The sequence below is a fragment of the Periplaneta americana genome, chromosome 8, assembly GCF_040183065.1.
Source record: "Periplaneta americana isolate PAMFEO1 chromosome 8, P.americana_PAMFEO1_priV1, whole genome shotgun sequence".
NCBI lineage: Eukaryota > Metazoa > Arthropoda > Insecta > Blattodea > Blattidae > Periplaneta > Periplaneta americana.
The window spans coordinates 62236053-62248729 of record NC_091124.1 but is presented as its reverse complement, the minus strand read 5'-3'; the positions used below and the strand labels follow the sequence as shown (position 1 = coordinate 62248729).

At 35.4% G+C, this 12677-nt stretch overlaps 1 protein-coding gene across 7 annotated transcripts in view; it reads right to left on the bottom strand.

Moving 5' to 3' along the window:
* The window catches only part of Polr2H (DNA-directed RNA polymerases I, II, and III subunit Rpb8), a 603575-nt gene that overhangs the window by 212669 nt on the left and 378229 nt on the right, over positions 1 to 12677 (bottom strand). The gene's annotated exons all lie outside the window — the stretch shown is intronic.

The window sequence follows — 12677 nt, the reverse complement described above, 5'->3', positions numbered from 1 at the left end:
AGCTGTTTCTAGTAGGCCTACATTGCAATCAGTGACCGAAACCGTCGTGAAAACTAATATCCTATGGTGGATGGTTTAGAAAGTATAATGAAGAAAAATAGACATTACTGCAGTTACGGTTGCATTTTGAATGAAGTTTATAAAGGCGTTATTGCATGTAAGTTATTGATCAGAACTCATATCGAGATTTCCTTCCCTATATTTTTAAGAGCATTTAAAATCGGTTTCCATGTCTTGCTCAATATGAATCCACTCTGTTTAATGTTCCAGGACATACATTAATTTTAATGGTCTCTCTAATTACGCGTTCCCAACAGTCTGATTTTCTACATAAATTATTGGTCCGATTTAAATACTTACGTGTTCACAGAAGACACGATGTTTTACCAACGCAGACTGGTCCTGTTCTTATAACCTAATATATCGAGAATGTTCCTTCTTACGTGTTTCAATATTACGACCTGTTTGGCCAATGTATATTTCCGCACATCCATGCGAAATTTGGCAAATGTCCGATATTTTGAGTCCTATATTGTCTTCCACGGGTTTAGGAAATCATTTCTTTTGGAGTACCGAAATAGTTTTTATGAAACTTTTGCTAGGTCACACTGGCCCTTCGAGAGTTAAGGAAAAATTTTTAATGGGCCGTTTCTAATAAAAATGGACTGATTACTAGTTATGATCTCTTTCTCTCTTTCATATGTCACTAAAACTATATATACACTTAACATTTGCACAATGTAACATGGACTAACAATATAACTTCACAGAGGACTGTCATTGTCTGCTTTTATTGAGCAAGATACATAACCTTCTGTCGGGGTCATATGGTTTGCCGGTCGGGATTTTCCTGGCATTTGTGAAGTTCCTGGAGGCGGGACTGTCCACTACCGCCGTGGATGTTTGGGATCCCATCTGGATATCAATTCGCAGGAACGTTTCCTCTTCATCTGTAGCTAAGGCCATCTGCGCGACGGGGCTGGAGGTCGGGATGTGGTGACCAGGAGCAGCACATCTCTGTTGTTGGACCGAACAGTCCCAATTGTAGTGGTACCTATGGTAGTAGTGGCGCTTTGGAGTGTTTTATGATGAAATATAATTAAGTAGTGGCACCTTGAAGTGTTTGATGATGGGATGGAATGGAATAAATACTTCGAAAGTAGGCTTTCACGGACGGCGTCAATGGGATGAGTGTTTTCCGGGCAATCCTTGCGTAGAGTTCGTCTTGCGTTCTTGGGCAGAATCCTGAATTGTAAACTCCAGTTTTGACTCCAAAACAAAATGGTATTCAATGCACTACAGGCTCCAATATGCTTCCATACGCGTTTGAATTGGTTTCAATCTCTTCACAGAAATGAAACTGAATGGCACTCACTCCCCACTACACACACCACGATTCAAGACTTATGGCCCCTCTGAATTTTCGTGGCTATTTCACAGACTTCCCGAGAGCTTGATGTGTACACCCTGTCGTTTTGGGATTGAAACTTTCTTCAATGGTGAAGATGAATTTCAGATACATAGTTCTGGCCGAATGCAACTGAATTTTTTGTTGCTGTCGAAGAATTAATGCCAAGGCTGCAAATAGCCTCTCAGGCAGTATCTTGGACCGTTTATCCTTTATAGAACTCGTTTTGCTTTCGATAGTATCAAAATATAATTTGTGTATGCAAGAACATTTGTCCAAATGTACTGAAAAAAGTAAAATGTCTGTCGTTAAAAAAAAAAGCCAAGAATACTACAAACGTTGTAAAGAAGCCTTTGTACAACTTATTAAACAATATTTTGCGAGAAACGTATCCAGTGTAGATTGATACTTCAGATATTAGATGCAAAAACCAGTGTTCTATAATAGAACTAATCGGATTTATGAAAATTAACTGCTGTTGAAAATTATAAATATAATCAGGCAAGAGGTTGTTATAGATATTATGTTCTCAATCATAGGAAATTTACGTCAAAAACTGTATTGGTAGTTCAACAGATGGGGATCAAATATGTAGACGCCAGTACAAAGCTTTTCTGCTTTCTTTACAAGAAAATCCCCACTCTAAATTCATATTTGATGTAGAGCATATGTCTTTTGGTGGAAACTACAAGTATAGTGATAGCTAGTACTTCTCTCTTCACATTGTTCAATGAAATTGCCATGTTTATCTAGGATTCTTAACTTCCAATGGAAGCATGGGAAAGTACTAGTCAAGATCCTTTATCAATAATTTGGTTTACTTCATGTTTGGCTGAAACCAACAGTACTCCTTTTGATTTTGCTGAGGGGGAATCAGAGTTGGTTTCAGGTTTTAATGTTGAATACTGAAGAGGTGGTTTTGCATTAATTTTTTTGGCTGAGTATTAGGTAACTAAACACGATGGGAGAGACAGGGTGATAAACTATGGACCGAGCTCTGAAGAAAGTATTTGGATCGTTCTTTAATTCACAATATATGGGCATATTCATGCCGTTGCAATAAATGAAAAATGAAAAATAGACAGCAGTGTGTATGAAGCAGCGATTCTTGCTTGTCTTCTAGAAATTTTAAACACATGAGACTTCAGGCTCTAAAACGATCAGAACAAGAAGGGACTTTCAAAAAGTTAGGCGTACTTATTTTCGACGCGAGGGCCTTAACAGCTCATTTAAGAAGTGAATTCCCAGCTTTGCATTCCATTGGGAAAAGTTAAAAATTTCAGTGTTAGAGTATACAAATTCAGCTACCCGACGAATAAAATATGGCCTTTGTCAATGCATGAGTTTATGGTTAGCGTGTAAAAACTCTGCGGTACGTTGTTAAAAATTTTGCAGGAAAACAACTTGCTGACTAAATCTTATGTTACTGGTCTTGCGTTTTAAGTTTTTGCTCAGCCTCTCCTATGCACAAGTTGCATGTGAAAGAAATTTATAAGTTTTGAAGTTTGTTAAAATAAGTTTGCAAATAACATGAACTATTACTTGGAATCATTTATATTAATGGCAAAGAACAAAATGTCAATTTAGAACGGATAATCGGGTTGTTCAAAAAAAATAAATGCGTGAGTTATTCTATAACGTGAAATGTGACTGCTCACAAACTGCTTACCCAAGACATATACAATTCTTTTCCGCATTTTCATAACACTCCCCTCACTACTACTCAATCCAGGAAGGGATAACAATTGCTTGCTATTGTACTTTTGTAGAAAGATCACCATCACAGCTAACACACTGCTTAACCGAGGCAGAAATAATTTCTTTCGATTGTATTTTTGTAGAAACATCACCCTCACTGTTCTCACATTGGGTATCGCAGCCAGAAGGAGTAATTTCCTTCCACTGATATTGGTAAAAACATCATCCTCTCTGTTAATTTCGTCCCATTCCATTTCGGCAGAAACATCACCCATGCTTATTCCAGCCAGAAGGAATATTATCTTCCCACTCCATTTTGGTAGAAACATCACACCCAATGCTGTGACACTGCACATCCCAGCGAATGGTAACACTTTCTCCCCACTGCATATTGGTAGAATCCTTACTGGTTTCGGATCTATAGGCCTATACAAGTTCCATCATCAACCTGAAGCCACCTACTCTGTTGGACTCGTTATATTTGGCTATTCCGAACAACTGAGCAAGCGGTGGTAATCCGCTACTTCGTTATATAGAAATTATTTTGTCGTGATCCCTTCACATAGGGTGCCCCAGTCCCAGCCTAACGTTTATATCTATCTAAACCTAACTTAAACCTAAGAAAAACACAACCACTCAAGCCCTTATGTACCAAGGAACAATATCATGGCAGAATCGGGAATCGAACACGAAACCTCCTGGTTAGGTGCCGGCATCGCTAACCACTAGTCCAAGACGCTGACGTGTCAGGTTACGTCACTACATCGTATCGCACTCATCAGACGAACCGCACGGACCGGAAAAAGACTATCTTTGCTGTAATTGTTATGTAATTGCGTTCACTACATCGTATCGCACGCATCGGCTCTCGGCAAATTCGTTCACGTTTCTCGGATGAGCAACTTTTCCGATGCGTGCGATCATGGCCTTCTTTAATAAATCAATTTTAATTGCTCAACTCTTACTATTATGTTGTGCCATGTTCAGTTTCGCGCCAAAATGGCAGACGAAAAACTTATTTCGCTTGTATAAAATTGCGAAGAATTATATAATTTGAGACATTCCCATTACAGTAATCAAGTCGTTTCTTATATATTATGTAACCAATATCTCTTTCGTTTCTTCCTCTTCAATTAAGACGCATGAAGCAGTTACAAATTCTTATTCGCTAACACTCATGACTAATAGACCTAACCTCAAACTCCTCTGTTTTCAGCAATGTCAATATCGTACGACGTTATGTTTTAAACAGCTGATAGGGAATCCGATGAGGCGATGAGGTAGAACCGTTACAGTGAATGCACTTCACTTAAAATATCCGTTGCGTGCGATTCGTACGAGGAGTGCGATACGATGTAGTGAACGCTTACCTTTAGAATATTTCTACGGAACAAGTTTGTGATAGAACATTATATCAACTGACACCACAGTAATTCAGCTCTCTAAAGTAAAACTATTTGAAACGAATAATTAGAAATGGCACTGGAATTAATGTATTATATGCCAAAGCATTAAGCAGGGAGAGTGTGTTCACACTGCGGAAGACATGGAAACTGAATTTACACGTTCTTAAGGAAAACAGAAGACGAAAACTCTATATGATTTTATTATAATCAATAACTTACATGTAATAACTTAATATATTTCAACCATTAAAAATGTACGTTCAACCGTAACTCAATTAATATCCATTTCTCTTCTCCATCGCTCCTACAACGTCCTAGTTATCCACCATATTGATTTTCGGGGCGGTGCCGGTCAGTGTTGACAATTCACGGTTTTCCAAACAGATCTGGTAAAATCTATTAAATTTGTTTTTTCATATAAGGACTTGCCGATTTATTAAATGTCACTACTAGAAAATACCTCTTTCTACATTGGAAATGTACTATTATGTCTATTTAGCGACTGCTGCTGCGGGCATTGAAGAAAGACGTTGGAAACACTGGTTCCGGTCAGTGTTGCTAATCTAAAATGTCATAGACCGCTGCATATCTCTAAAAAAAAAAAAAAAAAAAACCCCGCTAGATTTTCTCCAAAAACAACTAGAATTTCTGCTACGCCTATGGCTTGTCAGTAACTATTTCAAACGGGAGTTAAAGGAAGTTTTTCACATTACTACTTAATACTGTGTTGTGGCATTTATACTATCGACGTGGGAACCTTTTAAACAGCGTTCATTTAGATCTAAGAAATGATCTCCTGTATGTAATTTAGATCTACCTATATGTTCTTAGTAGCAAAGTGGCAGTTTATTTCGATCTGTGAGATGGTGTGTGTGTGTGCTGAATACAATATGGCATGAGCTAGATTGCTAGAAGATCCGAGTATTTCCTACTAAAGAAAGACCTATAAAACTTGTAGTAAAAACTTTAGTGGTATCGCCAGTAAGTTCCTCTATCCAGTCCTTTATAGCAACATCTTCAAGCTACACATCACAAAACTTTGGACAATAAAGTGATTTGCGTGGTATGTTTATATCTACAGTGAAATCTTCTTAATTCGAACTCTAAGGGGAATTAGAAATAATTCCAAATATTCAAAACTGGGATTAACCAGCAAATTACAATTTCTTTTCAGAAAATTCATTTTTATAAAGGAATTATAAATTTTTATACAGCAAAGAGCAATGAATGTGCAGTGTATTTTACCTTAACTGTTGTCATGTTATCTACAGGATGTCTCAGGGAGAATGTAAAATACTTCAGGATAATGTAGTTTGGGTTAAGTTACATCGATTTAACTTGACATACCTATAACCGAAATGTAACGGTTGGGAAGTTATTGATGGGCGAACTTTTAAATTGAGAGAGGCATTATAGATGTATTTATATGTTTTAGAACATTGTGATATGATACATTATTGAAAATGCTACATCTTGTGTTTTTCCAATAAGTTTATTTCATAACTATGTAAGTATAAGAAGAAAGTAAAATAATTACAGAAGACAAATTACTAAGGTTGCCCTTCTTATAGATTCCATGAATTATAAATACATATCAGGTAGCAGTACCGGTTCTCTTTCCGACCTCAATGAAACACTTTGTAGCTTGCCGTTTCAGGTAACATCCGGTAAACATGGAAAAACACAAAGCTAGCTGAAACCCTTCGATTGGAAAAAAAAAAGTCGTCTGCATACGAATTAAATGTCAAGTGAATGTGTATTCAGTTGCGTGTTGCGCAGGCGTTGAGGTGTTCAGATGCTGCCGTGTGAGAAAGATCTGGCGTAACACATCAAATATAGCACACGAAACGTAAAGATGTTCCAATATTTCTCCCCTTAATTTCTACCCAACCGTTATACTTCGGACATAGGTATATCAGGTTAAAACGACGTAGGGTAACCCAAACTACAATATCCTTAAGTATTTTACATTCCTCCTGAGACACACTGTATATCCACACAAAAATTAGACTAATAGAAGAAAATATGCCCTACTTTATATTCCTATGCTAGAGTTCAATTTGTTGCATGCTTCGACAGTGTTAATGCAGAAGAGACAATAACAAACTACATACGAGTACAATAAATAACGAAGATTTTCACAAATTTGTTCTCTTCCAGTCTGATGGGTAAGGAAGGGGGAGAGGGACACATATGTCTGTAAACAATGGCGTTGGACATCCACCCATTGGCCTGCGGTTAATCATTGGTTAATGGTACGAAATCTGTTAATAGCAACGATCTTTTCTGTTCGATCACTACTAAGCTTAAAAGTAATGTTTGAATTCTTGGCAACTCTTTCCAACTTTCTCTAGAATTTGAGATTGGACATTATTTTCATTGAAATCAATTAAACTCTGGCTTCGAATTAAAATGTGAATTTTTAACATTACTTTCAAGGGGAATAAAAATTTCAATAATTCGAATAATCCAGCGTCATTGAAATCAATTAAACTCTGGCTTCGAATTAAAATGTGAATTTTTAACATTACTTTCAAGGGGAATAAACATTTCAATAATTCGAATAAACCAGCGTCGAACTAACCAATCCCTGCTGTACTCGTACTACCAAATAAAATAATCTGAATCAATGAATAATTTGGTGTGGCCGTGTAATTCACCATTCGAAACAATTTCCTCTACTCAACTAACAACTGCAAGATTAGTTTGCGCTTATTAAACGCAGTGTTAATATACTAAGAACGAAACACCCTCATTGTTGTCAAAATATAAGGAATTAAGTAATTAAAACTAAACATAATTATTTTTGTATAGCACGACCTCTGTATAAACACATCGTACAAAATATTTGTTGTACACAAGTATCATAAACAGTCTTTATCGTTGCACAAAATCGTTCATAAAGTGAGATTTTATGGCACGTGTGCAAAAAAAATTTACACAGAGGCAATTACGTCATTAACTAGTTCGCAAATATAACAATGCTACGCCATAATATCAGTATTAATTAAAACTAAGAATGTCTAAATGAAAGTCAATCTTATTAATCAACAACGCAAACTTAATGCTGAATATTAAAATTAAACGAAAGAATTAAATGTACAATTTAATCAATTGACCTGTTCCGATAGATATGCTAGAGCCACTGTTTCTGAAATCTATTTAGTTTTCTTACTCTCCATAGCTTTCACGGAATTTTTTGGGAAATTAAGCCCTATTGCTTTATACTCTTAGGCTATTCTAAATTGAGGGGTTGGGTGCAAGAAGGACACTTCTCTCAAATGCAAGTTTTGAGAAAATTGCTGTTGAAAATTCAAACCGTAATAATGTTACCTATTCACGCCTTTACATTTTGGGTACTCCTGACCTCTATGATCACAGTACTGAACTACAACTTGGTGATCATATGCATAACAGATCAGAGAACACAATAAAGCGTTTTACTCCTCTAAAATGCTCTTCTTGCACCCAGCCCCTCAATTCTAAAATATCTGCTGATACATTTATTTCCGTATTTAGCAAGAGTCAATAAATTCAACAAACTAAACAATCAGAATCCGCCCCTGAGCACGAGTTCTACTCTTTCAGGGGCGAGCTAAAGTTTTTCTGTATATATTATATTTTATGTTAGAATTATTAGCAAAATAAATAAATAAATGATGTCACGTGTATATTACATGCTTTTGTTTCAAGGTAACTGAATAGAAATTTGATATCTTATTTACCTATTTCGTTTTTATCATCACTCAAAAGCGCGAGATATGTAGCTAGCCACTGAATTAAGTCAAATGCTACATTTTACGAACTTTAATGCATGTTTTTGGGCATATTTTGCACATTTTAATTTATATTACACGAGTTTTTACAGCATGAATTTCCTAACACTATTCGCAATTTACGCTTCAAATTCTCTTGCCAGTTGATACGGGTTTCATCAAAGCACTGCATTTCGTGACCGCGACCTCTTCATGTCAGATGAACGTCGAGTCTGAGAGAACCATACTGAAGGCCAAGGATAAAGAGCAACGACAACTCAGCCCGATATCAACTTGCAGACTATCGTATCGTCTACAATATGTTTCATTACACTACAGCCTACTGATGTAAACAAATGTGTAAAGTCTGAAGATAAGCCATTTGATGGTTAAAAGGGACGTACACGTGCTAGATTAGGTGACTTGTATTAGAGAAACAAGCAGCGAACATCCTTGAATAGTGTGCATTGATGTTCCTTTCTTACAGTAAAAATTAATTGCAGAATAGGGATTAGAACAGGGTTAGATTCGTCTAGTCCGGTAACATTAATCAAGGTCGAGCAACAGACCGAATGTTTCACTTTCAAGCGGTTACCACTAATGCTAGACAGAACACCAGGCGCGCTTCTATTATACATGCACAGTGACATTTTCTCAGTACACAAACTGAGAAACAATAATTTCATTACTGAAGAAAGTTTACTTTGTCTAATTAGGACTACAGCTGATTGGACACTTTAATACATTTATCATTTTTATTATTTTGAACTTGCAGTAATTTCATAATTATTACATAAAAGAACCAAAGGAAATAAGTATACAGAATAATTAGAAATATACAAATATAGAATTATCATTAATTACAAAAGAAAAGAGCAAGTAAGAACCATTGTAACGTTTATACTTTAAACACATAATATATAGGCCTACCCCACCAAAAAAGCAATTGTTCATATATAATTCTTTTAATTACTCTAACGAGATGCATTAGTATTTCATTAAGACAACAGTTTTAAGAATATAAAATGTTATTAAAATACTTTCAGGCTCCTGATGGATGTAGTTTTACGCTGCATATTGTTGCTCTTGACATCCAACTGTAATACCTGGATGATTTTTTTTTACATTGGGGAATTTAATTGAAGTGAATTTATTATGGCAGGCAGAGTAACTATCTCATGCCCCCATGTAATACCTGGATGGCTCAAAGTGGTCTTTTATACCCAGTGCCGTCCACCCACAAAGAGAACCAAACACCCAGGCAGTCCGCAAGACGGAAGGGCTTTGCATACTGCCTACAGGCAAGGCGTTCAATAGCATTATATCATTTCCATTTATACAGAATGAACTGTAAGTGATGCCATTAATTTTAGGTGGTTATTCTTTGAGATATTTCAAACAAAAAAGTCAAATACAAATTTGTTCGTTTTTTTCCTTCCTTTTTGAGATAAAAATTGTTTTATGTGAAACATTTCAGAGCGTGTTTTGGGAAAGCCATCGATTTAATTCCCAATATGCTCAGTCAATTTAAGAGAGCAGTGTATTATGATAATAAATTATTGAAAGAATTCTAGTTTTCTCCTTTAAATGTGCAGAAATTTGATCTGAACAAATGTAACATTGTAAAATTCCTTTGCAGAACGAAATGTTATATAAAACAGAGAAATGCGCACTAGGTGCAAATTAGATACCATTTCCATTTTTCTCAATCAGTTGTTCAAGACTCTAGTGTAAGTTATATACTGTAATTGTGCTGAAAACATAGAGTAGAATATGAAACGTATTCGGGAGTCATTCAATTATGGTCTAGACATCAACAGGATAGGAGGTTTACAGTCTTAAATCAGTATGTCTTTTCCTTTTTAATCTTTTCGTTAGTGGGTAAAGAGGGTTAATTTTCACGAATTCGGCGAACTGGAGGATTACCATGAGAGTCAAAAGTTTTACACAATTTCCTCAACTTATGCGGAGGATTGTAAGCACCTCTGGAAAGCCTAGGTGGTATTTCGCACATACCGGGGTGCTCCTGTTGGTGGTCTGAGGTACCTATTTTGGTTTGAATTCTCTTGATTTGAGTGTAAGAAGCCCCTCGTTTGAGTCGCTACCTATGTCTGTACCTATATGCCACAAGAGACAAAATATGTAGATATATGCACTATGAAACTTTACATACGGATTTTGAAAAATCTGAAAAATACTTCGGTCCCAATTTGTACATAATGTGAGAGCAAAGAAAACATATATTTGCACATAAATTCGATGTCTAATCATAATCACCATAATCACTATCATCATCACTAGGGCTCGGATTTGATATGACGTCACATTTTTATTCTGGTGTCATTTTACAAACTTATTAAACACATTTCTAGCTTTTCTGAACACGACATGGTTTTTATTTGAGCATATCAATGCATATGTTACCATATTTTAGCATAAAGGCATAATTGACCAAATAGGTATAAAAGCATATTTTTGGTCATATTACAAGACTTAGGCCTATTCATTTTAACAGTTCTCCAAGTATTATTCGCACGTTTTGCTTCAATAGTGACAACAGATTATGTTTACATTTGGTTATTTATTTTGGATTTCCTTTTTTTTTTAGAAATATTTTGTGGTTAGATGAAGTCTGAAGTAAGTGGATTCGCTAGCAATAACGTGTTAGAAATGTGGCCAGATAGTTCCTGGACGGTATCGCCTTCACCCCTCCCAAACATGTGACGCTTTGAAGGTTCCAACACCAATGTTCCCAGCAAAGTTCCCAGGTAGCAATCATAAACAGTGATCCCGTTAACCCCTAAATTCGCAAAATATCCTATAGGATGCAACAGGTTAATTGGCTATATATGCTATAATTTTAATAGTAAAATAGAAAAAAAAATTGGTAGAAAAATTAAAATTTCACCATACTGTAATATTGTACGACACATAAAATATAGACATTGCGATAGTTGTTTTCTTTACAGTCCGACACGGTTTAATAAACTAGTGTGAGAAATGAAGTTTAGCCAATTTAAGGGTTATTTTAAACAAATCTTCTTCAACTTGACGAGGTTGCCAAAGACAAAGAATGTTAAAAAGTAACATTTAAAATGACATTAAAAATGTCTTACAAAAATTTGTTTCCAAGAAATTAAAATTTGCAGTAGATAATATTTCACATAATGAAAATTTATAAAAAAAAAAAACAGATAAAAAAATGAACTGAGAAAATTCAACTGTAATTTGAATTGAAATACAAATGTCGCCGTAAAATCTGCAGAGAACCCTTCAAAGCTAAAATAGAAATTTCCTTAATTGTTGTTGTTGGGACTCCAAATTTATGACAGAATGACACAAATTGTTTTGTTATGGTCCCTCTAGTCCCCACCATTAATCCGATGACTTCTACATCCCTGAGTTTATATGATGTTTTGAATTAGTAAAAGAATTAGTCACGCATAGAACATATGTTGGACATTTTTCACCCTTATTTTATAGCTTCTATTTTATATGGCCAATACAAGATTTAATACAAAAAAATTGTAGACAAGTGAATTAAAAAGTTTTCTAACTAATTCTTGAAAAATTTTAACTTTTTCACTCATATTTACAAATTTGTATGTCATATTTTTTGGGGGATAAGCGCATGCATAATACAAAAAAATTGTAGACTAGTGAATAAAAAGTTTTCTAACTAATTTTTGAAAAATTTTATTTATTTTTTATTCATATTTACAAATTTTTAACAAGATGCCGGTGCAGGTGTTACGTGCTGTCTCTTCTCACTTTATAGATCATTTGGATATGGAACAACAAGTTTTGATGGTGAAATCATTGCAATAAGTGAATGACTCAGGAATCTTCTATGCCACATCAATAAATTTAGGAATGCAGTTATATTGTCAGATTCCAAAGCAGCTATTCTATCAATCGTCTCTAAACACACACCTTCATCTCAAACAGCAGAAATAACTAAAATGCTCTCTCAAATAATATCACTCAATAAAAGAATTGTATTCCAATGGATACCATCCCATTGTGGAATCCTGGGAAACGAGAATGCGGATGCTTTAGCAAAGAAGGGCAGCACTGCTACTTACAGACCTGTTATTAAATCTACGTATTCTCTGTGAAGAGATTTATTAAATCTACATACTTAGACTTCAAGAAACAAAATTTGATAACACAATCCCAAGGGAAAAAATGGAACTCTGTGCATCAAAATCCACAGTTAATTCCCGATTTACCATGAAAATCGTCTGTAGCTGCATTTAGATTGGCAACAGGCTATGATTGTTTGGCTAAACACCTGCATAGAATTGGAATATATCAGTCCCCTAACTGCCCATTGTGCAACTCAAACCAAGAAATGGATTCGAAACACCTCAAAATCTGTGCTTCATTGGCTGGTCATGATAATATCTT